Here is a 15,542-nt window from a genome sequence, read left to right as displayed (position 1 = left end):
TAGACAACTAGCCTAGCAATACCCCTTTTTAAAAGTGGAGACATTAATAATCCATCCAACTATAGAACAATTATGATCAATCCTTTGTTTTCAAAGCTTTTCGGTAGCATGGTAGAAGACAAAATTAGTAAGTGGGCAGAAGTAAAAGAAAAGAAGGCAAGAGGACAAGCGGGTTTTAGGCCGAAACATTCTACAGTGGATCATGGTATCACGTTGAGACACATTGTTGAAAAGGTTTGGGAGGACAAAGAAGAAGTATTTTGCTGCTTTGTTGACTTCAAAAAAGCATTTGACACAGTCCCTAGGGATAAGTTGTGATGTAGAATGGAAGAACCTGAAATTCCTGTGGCATTATAGAGTCACTGTCCATAGACTTTATGAAGAAGTGAAAGTCAAAATTAGAACCTCAGCAGGTATTTTAGAAAGCTTTAGAAGTGACATTGGAGTCAAGCAAGGTTGCCCTCTATCCCCTACTCTTTTTGGCCTATATATTGATAAATTGGAAGAGTGGCTAAATCTGCAAGGTGGAGATGGTGTTCGGTTGGGGGAGTTTGTGATAAAGCTTCTTTTATATGTTGATGATATTGTATTGATTTCTAAATTGGCCCATAGATTGCAAATGCAATTATATGCCCTTGAGCATTTTTGTAGAGCAGTGGGGATGCAAGTCAATACTAGCAAGACCAAAATAATGATATTCTCTAATAAAAGGAAGCAGAGCCAGCATACTTTCTTCTTTAAAGACAACATTCTTGAAGAAGTAAATGAATACAAGTACCTTGGGATTGATTTCAACAACAAACTCAATTGGGAGGACTGCAGAAAGAGGAGAATTTTAGGAGGGTGGAAAGCATTATGTGCTCTTCAAAATAGATGTAGAGAGGCAGAGTTATGGGATTGGAAAACAATTAAAGTGCTTTTTGGAATCCTAGTTTGTCCGGTGATGCTATATGGGTGTGAATTGTGGGCTAGCAGCACTCCCGTCTCAAAATGGAAACAAATTGAGAAAATCCAAAAACGCTTGATCATGAGCAAGTTCAAAATAAAAAGTTCAGTACCTTATGAGATAATGTTGAGTGAAACAGGAGAAACTCCCATTGAAGCAATTGCTATGGTGCGGCTCATAAGATATCTAAAAAGAATTGAGCAAATGAGAGTAGGTAGATGGCCTAATGTTATCTTCAATGAAGGCACGAGTGAAAGAAAGAAAACATGGATGAAACAAAACTACACATGGATGCAAAAATGGAATATCTACCTCAATGCCTGTCCCACAAATAGCAAGGAGCTAAAGGATTTTGTTATGGAGAAGTTTCGTAAAAAGGTATGGGGAATAGAGTTGGGTAGAAAGAAGAAATATTACATTAAGGATTTCCACCCTACGTGTGATGTACAACAAAAAGAGTTCATTGGAGCTAGCATTTCGTGGAGGGCAAAGGTTCTTATTGCTCAATTGAAGACCAACTCACATCAACTTCGGTGTGAAACAGGACGGTGGAAAAGGCCTAAAGAAGCTTGGGAAGAACGGATGTGTACATTTTGCACGTCTGGGGCTGTGGAATCGGAATAACATTTCATTTTGGAATGTGATGCATTCAAAGACATCAGAGAAAGTTATGAGAAGATATTAGCATCAGTGTCTTGGCATTGTCTTTTTATCGAGGGGATTGTTGGAAGGTTGGGCCAGCTCATCATCAATTTGAATCGGAAAAGGATTGAATTGCAAAAAACGAAAAACAGGGAACTAATGGTCTCATAGACTATGTTTAGTCTCAGGGACCTTAAAATATCATTTCATTTCATTTTGTATGTCTCGGGATCAAGGAAAGGGTAAAAGTGCCTACAACCCCTTCACCATATGTTTCTGTCCTTTGGTTGCTTACCCTCCATTGTAAGCCCCATTTCCCTTTCTACAAGCATAAGGGAATAAACCTGCTTGATTTTATTATGGAATTAAATCTACTTTTTACATTTTGTACATGGCAGCAATTAAATCAAAGTGGATGTTTGTCAAATGAAAAGAAGATTTAAAACCAATAAACCAAACAAAAATTCACTGTAAGAAAATAGTCGCTAAGTAATACTTTTAGATTAGCTCCATTAGAGCATTCAAACTTATTCAGTTTGAATTTAAATGTTCAGTAAAACAAAAGAAAACAAGATTTACAACAATTACAAGAGTCGATTAAGATTTACAACAATTAAAAGAGTCGATGCTAATCTGAATCTCACTGCAATAGAAACTATAATCAATGAAATCAGATTTATAAAACTGACATTCAGCAGTTATTGCAGAACCAACTTTTGTTCGATTCCAACGATCATATCAAACATTAGAAATCAACAATGAAAAACACTCACAAGGATAATGAAAATTCAACATGTATAAGTAAGAGCAACTACTGATTTTATGAATGCACAATGTTATCTTTTGGATAAAAAGGTAAGGACGAACACCAGAAAGTTCCCCCCAGGATAATGAAAATTCAACATGTATAAGTAAAATCAAATATTGATTTTATTAATGCACAATGTTAATAAAACTATAACTTCACACATAATAACAATACATAATAACAATAGTTATAGTATCAATAATACTGCAATTATTGTACTTATACTTTTCAGTGCATTTTGCAATGTCAAAACACTGATGAAGCACATAGATTTATCAATATTATTTTTGGGTGTTCTGTTTTTTGCAGTGTTGATAATATCGCCGAGATATCGGCGATATTCGGAAATATCGCGATATTTTCAGCGAGCCAAAATATTGTTGATGCCAGCTTTGTTTTATCACAGTTCTATCACATGATAGTTATAATGATATTTTTAACCAACCATGCAAAACATATAAAAAAATAAGGACGAAACACCAGAAAGTTTCCCCCAACCCTTTCTTCTTGTCAGTTAAGCCTATCTAAACTTATATAAATACAATCACTTTGTATTCTTCATGTACTTCCCTCTGAGTAACAATGTCCCATCTGCCTTCGTAATTGATGTTTGATAACTGTGCACCCCAATGCTGAATCTGGGTCAAATACAATGAAAGTTTAGGAGCCCATCCAATAATCCATGCTTAAATTTCGTAAGTGAATGGCTATAGAAAATCACCCTTTTTAATGGAAGTTAAACATAAATTGCAATCCCTTGTAACCTGCAAAAAGCACAAATGAAATTCATTATCATGAAATAAATAGGGTTATTGTTTACCCTAAAAAAAAGCACAAATGAAATTCATTATCGGAAATAAATAGGGTTATTGTTTATCCTCAACCACTATTGTAATTACATTAACATCAAAATCCATAAACTCTGTTTCATTAGATTCATTATTTGATATCGAAATTAAATCCATATGTTTATATGTCAAAATTTCAACTTTAAAGCACTTAAACCAACAACAAAACTGCTATCAATTTATACATCTTTAGGATCATTGAAAACCAAGACTGGTGGCTTGTAGTTTGAAACAATCTGAAAGTTTTAGCTTTACCTCACCATCAACAAATGCAAAATAAAAATAAAACTATGTAATACATTTTTGCAAACATTTTAAGCTCTTTAAAATTGTTGCTCGAGGCAAATGAAACCAAGAGATTAGGCAATTGCTATTTATTATTTTATCCTTAATGCAATAACATATGCTTCATTATTAAACTAGATATAACTTTCAAATTTCTTTTGTAATTACTTGTAGGTTTCCATTCCCTGTGGAATGTTCTTCCAACAATGTACAAAAAGACATACAAATTTTATGTAACTCAAAATACTCCCTATAATCAAAGCATTGTGCAAGGAAATCATGTATATATGAACTAAATTAAAAATGTTACTGTTGGTGGGTTACAACTTTTCATCATGCAGAATAACATCAGATTGCTCTGTAATTTGTTTTGATGAAATGGAAGATCAGATTGCTCTATAATCTGTTTCGATATAGGCTCTTTTTGTTGACTGGTGGTTGGGATATTAGTTTGAGTAGTTTTGGAAACATTCTCAACTATCTTTTTGACATGAGTTTCTACTTTCCTTTTGCCAGAATTATCAACAGTCTTCTTGAGAGAATTATCGGTGGTTTTCTTAGTATCATTGTCAGAGGATTTCTTGGCAGGATTCTCAAAGTTCTTACTGTTGAGATTGTCCAAATTCTTTTTACTCCTAAGGTTACACTGCCTATGTACTTCTATGGCATTTTCATAACCTTGTTTATATTCATCTGATTCCTCATAATCAAGTTCAGTTTGAGCTAGGAGGAAAAGTTCATGCTCCTCTTGAGTGAGAAAAACAGTTTCATCATCATTTATTCCCATCAGATTTATTTGATTGTCATCTAAATCTTCAATAATACCACCCTCATCATCAGTATAATTTTCCTAAAAATAAGGCCAGACCCGCTGGTCTTAACCCTTTTTCTCTCGTTGTTTGATTTGGGGAACATTCCTTCTGAAGTTTTGGTTCCTATTTTGAGGAGCATTTTGGTTTTCTCTCATTTGAACTTGATCATTTATGTTTACTCTTTGCATCATCTTTTCCACTACTCTCACTAGGTTATCAATTTTATGATCAGAGGCAGAAGTGGAAGGCTCTTCTTTAATGGTAACCCTGCATTCAAATTTTAGTTTGGCCTTCTTGGCTAAGATGTTAGCTTCAAATTTTATAGCATTGGCTTGCATTTCTTCCAAAGTTGTCGGGTCTCTCTCTCTAAGTTGATATTCCATGTCTACATCAAAACCATCAGGAAAATCAATCAAAGCTAGACCAGGGGAGGGTTTGATGTCTTGTGGAATTGCATTGTAAACAGTGTTAAACCGTTCACAATATTCCTCCACAGTTTCATTTGGCTTTCTTTTTAGTCTTTTATATTCATTTAGGAGTTGAAGTGGATTTTTCTTGATTTCCCATCTAGCTAAGAAATTTTGATGGAAAGCATCAAGGTTAGCTATACTTCCTGCAGGTAAACTCCTAAACCATTTCTTGACATCACCTCCTAAACTTTGAGCAAACAATCTCATTTTTACATCAACTTCATCTACTTCTTGAAGGTCAAACACATCATTCATTCTATCCACATGTTGTTGAGCAGTATGAGAACCAGTGTTATCAAAGGTCACAATTATATATTGGTAATATCCAGGGATAACATTTAGCTGGCTTGGTAACACCAAAGGTGCATACCTACTTGCCATAACTAGTCTGGAAGATTGACTGGAAGATGGACCTGTGGTAGGTGTAGTTGTGATAACTACAGGGATAGTAGGAATAATAGTCTGAGATATTATAGGTGAAAAAGTAGAGACTATAGAATGAGTAGGACTGGGAGGTTGTAGATGAACAAACTGGGAAGATTGGGTGGAAAAAGAGGCTACTGCAACTGTTAAAGCAGAAAATTCAACAGATTGTTGAATATAAGCTTCTTCAATAGCTTGGTCCAAAACTAAAACTAGACCTTGTAATTTATCAAATTGTTGTAGGGATTCAAGATCAGGATCTATTTCAAGAGGCTGGGTTTGGGTTATATATGGTTGCAGTAGGGCTTTATCAATGACACTTTGATCTACAAAAGTCTGAGATTTTGATCTAAACTATGCTGGAAAGACAAACCAAATTCTATATCCTGAATAGCTTCAAATTTCTTTGGAAGAGAGTTAGACCTAGACAAAGGGCTATTCTCAAGAAGAGAATTGAACCTAGACAAAGGACTATTACTACCTTGACTTTCTGTAAGACTTTTCTTTCTCACCAATTTCTCTAGATTATCTACAAATTCAGCAGGGTTGGGATCAGGGTGAGCTCTAGTGAAAATTCTTTTGGGAGCCAGGTCTATTAAAATTCATCACACAACTTCATAAAATCAAAATCAATGACACACTAAAATATATACAAAATAACAACCTCAGATCATGTATTTCATTATGATATATAAGCTTCAATTTATAGAAATACTGATTGAATACCAGGGAATAATGATTTTTCAATCTAAAGAGTTTTCTTCCCCAGTATGGTCGCCACTATGTTGTCATTTTGTATTTTTGAGGTTGAGGGAGTAAACACATAAGACAACATCAAAACCACTTTGGAAGCTAGGATCTAGCCCTGCCAGCTTCAGAGAGGGATCTCTCTGTAAAATTTAGCTATGTTTTATGTGAATTTTAGGCTAGTTATGACTGTATTGATTGTTTTGTTTGAAAGGTTTGGTTGATTAAACTGTCATAATTCCATTGGGCTATGGAGTCTATAGATTAAACTAGATTTGGCATCAAATTTTAGAGGATTTTTCACAAGGCAAGCTAGGTTGCACTATTTGGATCTTTCAAAATTTAAATGGATTGTGAAATAGCAAAAAATGTAAGGTTCAGTAGAAATTAAGGAGCAATTAAGAATTCCTTAATTTGACTTCAGCAGAAAACATGGAAATTACTAATAGCCAGAATAGGGTGCTCTAAATAACAAACCTTATTCATCACAATTTCTATTAAGTAATTGAAATTTTTAGAATAACAGAGAAAGAAAAACAATGTTTAAACAAATAAACAATAGAAATACATCACCATTTGGTATACCACATGAATCCTGTGAAAGGTCCCTGTATTATTGATGCTCCATTGCTTTGAAAAATTACAATATGCAGAGGAAATTACATTCAGAAATCAAACAGTGGAGTATTTATACAAAATAATTACAAAAAAGATGTCCAAAATGACAATGTACTAGCCTTATTACAAACAATAAGATTTATCTCTGGCATAAAGATAGGCCATGTAGACAGCTGGAAGGAAAGGTGGCTCTGATTTGGTGGATTCGGTTGTCGAGTCAACCTGAAACTGGGTTGCATTGATGCGCTGACTATTGTGTTGGCTGCTGTCTTACTGCATCTGAATTACTCTTCAATCTAGTAAATCACAAATCTCTTCCCATCTCTTTTCATCTGGTATGGTCAATTTAATCACCCTTTGGTAAATTTCATCGACCTCTGTGTATTTGGCAAAAGTTGGCTTCACTGTAAAAACATGTTTTACCTCATTCTGTATGTAAAAGTCATTTGACATGGTTTCTAAAAATGCCCTTGCTGTCATACTACCCTTTATCCCACTGAACTTGATACTGCTTTTGGCCATTTCCTTCATTTTCAAGACATAGTCTTCCTGAGTGATCAATTTATCATTTATTACATAAATGATGGGCAACCCTTTTTGGATCAATGCTTCAATTGTGTTAGAAAACCTTTTTACTTGCAGCTCTAATGTTGCACATCTTTCTTCGAGCTGATAAATAAGGTTCCTCTTAGTCAAAACTTTCTTGACATTTAAAATAGTGGCAGTTCTATCACTGATTCCTAATTCTTCAAGCTCATATTTTGACTTAGAATTCAAGAATCTGATAATGTTAGAGGCTTCTATGGGCATCTCTCCAAGCTTTTCCCTTCCCTGAACAATGGTTTCTGTAGCTTTTTCTATCAATTCCTTCTGCTCAAAGATGATTTGGATAGATGGCCAAATCTCATTCATAGAATCTAGAATACCCATCCAAATGGTTTCCTTGGCTTGGGCCAAGGTCTGACCAATTGAGGTATCCCTTTCTACCTTCTGCAATTTCTCCAACAGTCTCTGTGATTTCTGCATTTCAGTGATACGAGAAGTTTCAGCTTTGGCTTTCTGTACTTCTAGAGCTTTGAGCTGCTCCTGCAAAGTCTTGATCTCTTCTAACTGGATTGACATGTTCTCTAGTGTCTTTGTCACCTGTTCAGCACTTGCAGTATGAGTGGAAGAAGTAGCTGCAGTGGTTGTTCCTGTTGCTGGAAGCTGAGAAATGGGTATGGCATCTAGGGGAACAATGGCCATCTTCTGACTCTATTCTTTCTCCTTTATCATCTTCTCCATTTCTACCTCCATCTGTCTAATCTGTATGTTCTGTTCTATAATCAACTTCATCTTTGTGCCTCATTTTCTTCAATGTCCTTGGTTAATGGGTCCTCTGTGGCTGGCAGCTTAAGCTGCTTTCTCAAGGCTGCAATGTCCAGATTCTTCTTCTTGATAATCTCCTCTGTAGCATTGACATCTTTAGGATCATATCCTATCTTTACCACCAAGTCCTCCAAAGACTTGATCCTATTATCCTTGGCTAAGGAGGATACCTTCTCCATTTTCAATTGAGACTGGATATTGGCAAATGAAACCTGCAACTTGGATAATGACATAGCAGTGTTAGTCAATGTAGAAGATATCATCTCACCAATTTGCTTATGCATCTCCATTTGATCAATGGGATGAATGTCTTTGGTGCTGAACTCAAATGTAGTGCTCTTGTAGTCTGCTGTTGTTTTTGGCTATGGAATTTGGGCCTCAAGGAAGGCCATTTGCATCTTTCCATGCTCTGTGTCAAACATTGATAAAAATCTACTCTGTGAGTTGGAGGTTTGCTTCCAAAACTGATTATAAGTATTGTTTTTGAGAATCTCATTCCTAAGCTTAATTTCTCTGTACCTATCAAAAATTGTCTTTTCTTTCTCTCCTTGGACAGTCTAAGAATCCAGCTCTGTTTCCTTCTAACCCTGTGAGGATGAAGGTGCAGTAGAGGATGTTACAAATTTGTTGCCTGCAGGTGGTGAGTCTGTGATTATGATGGCAACATGTTTTTCTGTCTCTTTTTCTACATCTGTCCTAGGAGTCAATTTTGGTCTTTTCCTGTAAATGATCCTAAACTCTTTAGCTTCACTACCTGTTGTTGATGAAGATCCCTCCTCTCTTTGTCTTTTACTTTTTTTCTCTTGAGGAGTGGGAGTCTGCAAACTGGAAGTAGAAAAGAGTTGTTCTTCAGCTTCCTACAAGGTGTTTTCTGTCCATTCCAACTAATTAGCATACTTCTCTATTTCAGGCCTTGAGGTATGAATATAGGGAGTGCTTTTATTTTCTACTCTGAGCTTTGAAATTATACCACAAGGGTCATAAGACCATGTAAAACTTAAGCTGAACTTCATGTCTTTAAGCATCTTGTCTGCTTCTTCACCTATTGTCCTAGTATTACATACAAATGGGCCCACCTGTGTCTTTATGCAGAACTGTGATTTCTTTTTAGCCACTACAAAATGAATGTCATCAGAATTTAACATCTGTCTGATGTATTCCAGGGCAAAAATCCTCATGGGGAGGTATTTAGGGAGTCTGTATGGTGCCAATTCGCATCCATAAACTCTGATTTCTGTGTAGTTTTGGTATAAATACCAATCTCCAGTCTTGGCTTGATCTGACAGATGTAGAATTCTTTTAATATCTTCACTGATTCTGGGTTGTATTGAACTGTTAAGAATGTTCATGGCTAGGTGAACAAATTCCTCAATAAACTGCTTATAAGAGAACTCTTGCTATTCTTTCATGACCAATGAAGTCCAAAAGATCACTGGCTGCTGGTTTCCTGCATCATCAAGCTTCTGCATTGCAAAATTGAACTTGTCTGCTTGATAATAAAGGAACATGTAAATTAAAATAGAAGTGTAATTAAACACCTGCTCTGTGGGAAATTTCAAAAATTGTTCATGAATGCTATCAGCCAAGAATTGACTGAAATTGAATATAATGGATGGTTTACTGTCTGTGGAAAATATGGAGAGGAATCCTAAAATGGGCTCATCTACCCACTGATCAGAATAATAACCCAAAATATAGGAAATTATAGATACAATTTGCTTGGCTTGATCAGGGAAGATGGAGGAAGGATATGGAGGATTCTTCTTGGGTAATTGGGCATTTTCAGGCAAGAAGATCTCAAAAATTTTGGCTCTAGTATCGAAATCCATCTTCTGATAAAGCTGGGTGAGAGCTTCTAGGGAGAAAGGATCCCTATTTTCCACAGGGGGATCTAACATCATTTGGTTTATCGACTGGGTAGTAATGGTAAAGAGGATGTCACCAGATGGGGCCATGATAGCTCTTTGGGCAGGGACATAACAAGCCTGACATTTTCTGGTGAATTCAAGGGCTTGGAAGGTCAGAGGGAAGATATAATGGGGAAGGTTTGACTCCCAGAGTCCAATTTCATCTGTCTAGTCTGCATGCTTGTCTTCCAACCAACAATATAATTCTAAAAAGTCACAATCACACTAGGTTTCATTAGTCCGATAATCCCTATCAGCCAAAGGGATGTGGTACAAATCTATGGAGGGAGGGATCAAGGGATTAACAATTTTATCTTGAATTTTTCTCTTGGGAGGCATGACTGTATCAGTGAAAGTAACAGTAAGAGAAAATATGGCTTACCGGGGATCAACTCAAGTTGAATGAATAACACAGAATGCTGACAATTCGGATCAGGTTCAGGTGGAGGGAATACTCTGAAAATAGTCGATGTGCATACACTATCAATACCAGAGAATAAATAGTGAAAGGAAGAGAGGAAATGCTTCAAAAGATTTTAAAGACTGAGAAGTGAAATCCGTTGGAGGTGGCACGGGATCGTTAAGTTTGAACGGTTACCTAGGACTTGTGAATTTAATGCGAAACGGTCATTTTTGTCGGGAGAGCATTCAATTGGTTATTGGCTAGACGACGTGGCAAAAGGTGAGAGGCAGAGGTAACGTGGTGGGACGCGGTAAAGTGAGCAAGGGGAAAGCGGTTTCAGAGGGGTAAGCGAGAGGTAAGTGGGATTTCAATGGGGGAGTGCGAAATCGGAAGAGGTTGTCATGTTAGGATGGGGCCCGACGGAAGAAACCGCCTTTTCAAATGCCTTCCCCCTCCTAGGTAAAGGCAGGATGGAGAGAGGGGGCGAAGAACAATACGGACCATGGATTGATTTGGGGGAAAGGATCCCGATGTTATGATGGCGTTGTCCTTTAACTGAAAACAACAAAGAGATTTGTCCATATGTGCTTTATGCTTTTGCCTTTTTGACTTAGGATAAAAGTGGAAGGTGAAATATATGAAAAACACTTTATCCTATCATGCACATTTTGTCTTTTACCATATCCTTAGACTTATGATAAAAAATGGCATAGGCTTATATTTACAAAACCATCTAATTTACCTACCCCTAACTAAACTAACATTTTATTTTTTTTCTAAAGGGTGCACTTAGACTAGAAAACCCACATTATTTTCTTTTATACAAAATGAAAAACTATCTAAATCCTATCCCTTATTTCTCCTATTGATTCAATTTAAATAGTTGAATCAATGTCATTTTCTACCTAACTACTAATTTACCAAGATTAGAATGTTTGGCAAACCTTTATTCTCTAGTCTAATTTGCAGAAATTTAAACCCGTTTAACCATGATTACGCTATATGATTAAACAAATATCTAGTGATCGTGGCATTTTGAACAAGCTACACACAACCTTTATTTAACAATGATGAAGAAACTAACTATCAGTAGTGGCATTTAGACTTACAACACTTTCAATATTATTTCTTTTTGTTTTTCTTTTGATGGGGTTCTATTTTTCATTATTTTTCAATATTTTTGTTTTTCCTTCTTCTTTTTTTTCTTATTTATACCCTCTTTTCATTTTTTATTCTTTTTATTTCTTTTATTTGGAAATCATTGGCAAATTGACAATTATTTACAGTATAAGATTCCTGAGATACAATACTCAAATACCTTGATATCCTATAAATTATAAGACCCTAACAGTACCAACACATGGTTTGGTACTCATGGTTTTATGAAACTCCTCATTTATATAATAGATTCCTCTTCCTCATTTATAACTAGAGTTTTAAAACTAAGAGATCATTTGACTCACTTTTGTTTAGTGTTAGTAGTTTAACTTAGTATTTTCTTCATGAAAATTTTGTGAGGAATCTAAAAATGGATTTTTGCTTGTAATAGGCGAAGGTGGATTGATAAAGCTAATAATGAGCCACAAGAGAAGCAAAGTGCTATAATTGGAGGAGCTTGATGATGTATTGGTTTTCCTTATAGTCTTTAGTTTTCTATGTTTGAACGAGACTATTGAGTGTGCCAAGGTTTAATCTGCTTATCCATTCCTATTGTAGGATAATGTAGAGGTCACTCCTTGTTACTTGAAGAGCTACTCACACACTCTTATCACTACCAATGTTTAGGAACATCCAAGAATTCTTGGGGAAATTTGTTAAATACACCCAAGGGTTGCCTAGAATCCCAAGATTCATTACAAGAACCAAGCATCAAGGAGCGATAGGTTGACTCCATAGCCCAAAAAGATTAAGGAATTAATATTTTATTACTCTATCTCTCATTTTTTTCAAATTTAACTTTTCTTTCTTTATTTGTTTGGGCAATCTAGAGATTTAACTTGTTCTATATTTAGATCTTGTTTACATTTTCTCAAGTCTCTTAAGCTTATGTTTTAGATCTATTTAGACTTGAACATTACTTGCAAACATTTATTATTTCATTCTTAGATCACTAAATGCTTTGCATTTTTCTTGGATCTAATGTTTAGATTTTATGGTGACCAAATCAATGATTTAATTAGTTGGTTTGGTCTCTTTATTGGATTTTTCTTTGCTAGAATTTATAACGATGTTATGGAATTAGAATAAATCCAACACATATAATTCATAATTTGAGGTAGATTTATGGGTTTAAACACCTAATGAAGTATATTGATGCTTTATTAGCCCTAACGTTTCAATAATTTATTGTTATGAAACCAGCTCAAGAAAAGATAGAAAAGATAGATCCGCACCTTAGAATTCAGCCTCTTCGAGAGGGCAACCTCCTTTACATTCCATAAATGAACAATTCTTTGATGATACAAATGAAAAGACCTCCTTTCTATATATAGGAGTCTAAGGGGTCATAACATAATCAGAGCCGACATAACAATAATAATGTAAGGGCACAATAATAACAATAGTGGGCTTCTATGGGGCACAATAGTAACAATATGGGCACTACATGGGTACATCAATATAATAAGTGGGTTGTACTAATAACAATAAGGGGTTACACTAGTAGTATAGAGGCCTAACATGCCCCTCTCCTTCAAAAAGCGTTGTCCTCAACGCTTGAGTAGTTCTTGATGCTTATGTATAAAATTATTGTCCTCCCATGTGGAATCTTCAGCAGGTAAGTTCTTCCACTTGATGAGATTCTCTAAATTGATCGATTTCGTAGTTGTCGGGTTCTTGTTTCTGTGACTGCTCCAGGTTCCAATATGATTTTTCCTTCCTCTTCAATTTCTAGCAATATTGTTTGAATTGGGATCTTTTGCAACTTTTGAATAAGTGGCCATACTTCTTTGTCCTTCTTCCATTCATCCCTTGCTTCGTTTATCCAATCTGGTTGGATAATAGAAATAGCACAAAACAATGCTTCCACATCCTCATCCTTGAAGAGTCTTCCCATTCAGTAAGGTTGTCATTTTTTAAGTGCATGTAATATTGCCAACATTTCCTTCTCATAAATAGCTTGCTTGAGATGTAGCAGTAAAAATACCCAATCACCTACATCAAAACATTTTTCACTACGATGTTGATCTACCTGTTGTTTTATTTTATTTTGCACCGAAGTGGCATTATCCTTTAAAATTTGGAGAACTTGTTGTTGATGCTCGATGTGATCTTTCACTGCTTGAACCTTTTTCTTCTTGATATGTCCTTCTATCTCTAGAGTTTGAGGAGTGGTAATTTCTTCCAATCCTTTACAAGATATGGTCGGATTCATTTCTTGATGCTCGATGTGATCTTTCACTTCTTGAACATTTTTCTTCTTGATATGTCCTTATATCTTGATAGTTTGAGGAGTGGTAATTTCGACCAATGAATTACAAGATATGGTTGGATTCATTTCTTCTTTCTCGATGTGATCTTCCACTTCTTGCACCTTTTTCTTCTTCATATGTCCTTCTATCTTGAGAGTTTGAGAAGTGGTAATTCTTGCCAATGCTTTACAAGATATGGTCTAATTCATTTCTTCTTTCTCTGGGGTGGGGTCCTGGCGTATATCCTCTTCTTTTGATGTTTCTTGATCCTTTTCTTCCTCCTCTTCATATTCTATGTAAAATAATTTATTCTCAGCACACTTATGACCTTTAGTGCATTTGATATCACAATTGTAACAAAGCTCTTTTTCTCTTTTTTCTTCCAATTGTTGTGGTGTAACCCTTGTAGGTTGTGGAAGGATGGGAGAAACAACACTTCCATCTTTATAGTTGTGAGAGTTATGCTTTCTGGTTTCCATAATTTTGCTTTTCACTATGTCACAAAGCCCTTTTAGTCTTTCCAATTGTTGTGGTGTTGCTCTAAAAAAGGTGTTGCTCTTTGTATCCTCATAATGTGTTATCATTTCCTCCGTGAAAATTGACCACGTAACAAGTTGTTTACGAGAACAAAGCCCTTCATACCATAAAAATTGATCCGGTTCTAAATATGAAGATGCAATACATACCTTTTGTAACAGTGGTACACCATGTAGATCAAAATATTGCTCCATCTGAAGTATCCAATTTACCGGATCCTTGCCATCAAACTTCCTCATCTTGCTTTTTCTTGATTTTAGGAGATCGATCTTGAAACGACTGTAACTCTGTACTTTCGGATCTTTAAGTTCTAAAATTTCTATTTGTAGTAGCCCTCTGCATCCTCTTTCCAATGCCACCAGTCTGATCCAAATTGGATTCTCCAAGAAAGAGTTATGCACAATCTTCCAAGATGACCTGATTATATACCTTTCCAATAGAGCGAACTTGTACGACGTGCCACGTGCCCCTGTTTCGACCTTTGGCTCTGAAATAGATATGCAAGAAACTACAGTCCGTCCTCTTTCTGTAGCTTCTTACAAAATTTCAATCCGATGCTCAGAGAGAAAGTTATAACAATTTTCCCCAGGTCACCTGTTTGGAATGTAATTCAGGAGTCTGCAAAAAGACCAACTTCCTCAGATCATATCTCCGCAAATATAGTGCGAAAAGCTCTGAAATTCGGATCTGAGATTCAGCACGAAGTCTTCTCAAATGGGTTTTTTTTTTAGCTTCTGAAACTTCGTAGAAAAAAAAGTTATAACGAAAATGCCACGATGACCTGTTTGGAACAGCGAAACCCTAGAATCCAAAGCTCTGATACCAAATGTTATGAAACCAGCTCAAGAAAAGATAGAAAAGATAGATCCACGCCTTAGAATTCAGCCTCTTCAAGGGGGCAACCTCCTTTACATTCCATAAATGAACAATTCTTCGATGATACAAATGAAAAGACCTCCTTTCTATATATAGGAGTCTAAGGGGTCATAACATAATCAGAACCGACATAACAATAATAATGTAAGGGCACAATAATAACAATAGTGGGCTTCTATGGGGCACAATAGTAAAAATATGGGCACTACATGGGTACATCAATATAATAAGTGGGTTGTACTAATAACAATAAGGGGTTACACTAGTAGTATAGGGGCCTAACATTTATTCTCTTTTTCTCATTTCCTTATTGGTTCACGTATACTTATGCAATTTAAGGGCTAGAAATCAGATCTAGAAACTTCTTTCCTAATGTCATAACACAAACTTAGATGGTTTAAAGGTAGGGCGGGCATGGTTTAATTTTTACATCTTACAAAAA

The sequence above is a fragment of the Pinus tabuliformis genome, chromosome J (assembly GCF_031772625.1).
Source record: "Pinus tabuliformis cultivar Carrire ecotype Pingquan chromosome J, CPIR1, whole genome shotgun sequence".
In the NCBI taxonomy this organism is placed as follows: Eukaryota; Viridiplantae; Streptophyta; class Pinopsida; order Pinales; family Pinaceae; genus Pinus; species Pinus tabuliformis.
This window is presented reverse-complemented; position numbering follows the sequence as displayed.